This window comes from Mixophyes fleayi, chromosome 8, assembly GCF_038048845.1.
Source record: "Mixophyes fleayi isolate aMixFle1 chromosome 8, aMixFle1.hap1, whole genome shotgun sequence".
Classification (NCBI taxonomy): Eukaryota; Metazoa; Chordata; class Amphibia; order Anura; family Limnodynastidae; genus Mixophyes; species Mixophyes fleayi.
In genome coordinates, this window is record NC_134409.1 from 71,375,996 (window position 1) to 71,378,041 (window position 2,046).

Genomic DNA, 2,046 nt, shown 5'->3' on the forward strand with positions numbered 1-2,046 from the left:
TATGGCATTTGTATGTCGTTTTCAAAACTGTTTATACCTCCTAGACCTATGTGCATGTTCTTGTATAGTATTGAACAGGCATGCTATGCACATTTTTTAAACAACGTGACTCCTATCCCAATTGTGCCTGATTTAAAAATAAATTAATGGTCCCAAATAATTTTAGTAAGTAATATTTATTACCAAATTGTTCATAATTTAAATCGCAAGAAGAGACACAAAAGTACAGATGACAGTTTCTTTGAAAAGGCATTTTTTTTTAACTAATTTAGGAAACCTATGGCTCTCCTGTTATATTCATCATGTCCACCATTACATCTTCTCACCTATGAATTAGACTTTACCGAAAGCTGGTTCATATATATTTCTTCCCAATTTAACCCCAACCTACCTGCTTTAGTCTTTTAGTCACAGGTACCTTTTGTTGCTGTAACTTAAAAGTCCTGGAGGCAGGAGTAAAAAGTATTATAGGTAGCAAGGCACATGTCAAAGGCCGGGGTGTTGCTGCTCCATTGTGTGCTGACTTAAGTTGGCATATACTCAGTGAATACTGTATCCATGTCTGTGCGCGATGCCATCATTACACACACTGGGTAACTGGGAGGGCAAGTGGTCTTTATAAGCCCAGACTCTGCCCTCCACAGGGCTCTTCCACCAAGGCAGCAGATAGGCAGCAAGTATTTCTCCCACTTGCCTTTTCTTCCCTCTTCCCTACAGTGGCACAGCATATATAGGGCACTATGGGCCTCAATCAAATACCAAAGCAAAATGTGTGTATATTCCGTGTTTAAAGGGTGCACAACTTTTGCGTATTTCAACTCGTATTCAAATCCAAACATTTCTTAAGATATGTTTAGATGTGAATAGGGCTGGAAATACATTCTGTATAAATAGTGCGCACTTAAGCTGCAAGCATAACCTAAATTATGCAGAAGTAGTTTTTGGGTGCAATTGCACTATTTGTGTGAAACGAGGTATTAATCACCTCAACCAGTCTGCACCTCGTTTCTCACAAACTGTGGACTATAAAAACATACTTTTTCTAGCCCTCTGGCTTCCCATATTTGTCCGTCATATTTAAAGTAATATGTATTGTATTGTATTTTTAAGTGGTAGTATGTCTAGCAGCATGATTTTCCTACTTTGTGTATACCTGCAGACTAGTCCATTGTTTCAGTCTAAGCAAAAGGATTATTGTCCACTTTTCCTGTATGAATGTTAATCACACCAGGGAGTCCCATGTGTTAAGATAGGGAAAAGGTCCACAGATAGAGCTGTTTGTTTAATTATAGAGGACTACAATGTGTTTTTAAATGTAATGTGTCTGGATTGTGATCTCTCCTGTTTAAACAAACTCTGCTGTATAGATACAGAACAATACCTATCCCTAATTATATCAAGAGTGACTCATCTGTTATCCCTTTGTCTGCATGTTTACCTGTGAAAAGGTAAACACAGAAAAGGACCAATCAGGTAGGTCCTGCAACTTCTGAGAAGGTCATTTATGGCTTTAAAAGAGAGCTCCAGAGAACAGCAAAGGGGCATTTGCTACTCAGGGATAGCTGAAGTCAGGCTGACGTGGAGATCCAGATCTCTACCCCTGACAGGAAAGGGACAATCGGTCCCTGGAGTACTGCCTTTGTACTGATCTACCTCTCCAGGTCTTGAGGAGCTGTGTGTCCGCCAAATGCGGAGTGATAGTGACTCAGGACCACTCCCTTGCTGGTAGCCTCAAAGGAGAGAGGGGTAGAAGCTTGGATGGATAGACAGCAGTCTCTCAGAGTGGCTAGCTAGGAAACTGGTGAGGTGTTTTCATTATACCCTGTATGTTGTCTTTGTCAGACTGCAGTGTTATTTGTTGCATGTTTTTATTTAAATATTATTGCTGTTTGTTGCTACCATTTTGTTAAATAAACTTATTTATTTTATTTTGCCTGGGTGATTTTGAACCTTGTATAGGTACCGGGTAGGCCAGCTGTGCGGTACAGAGGATTACATTAAACCCAGTATCATCACAATGTGTATTTATAATAATTCACATCAGAA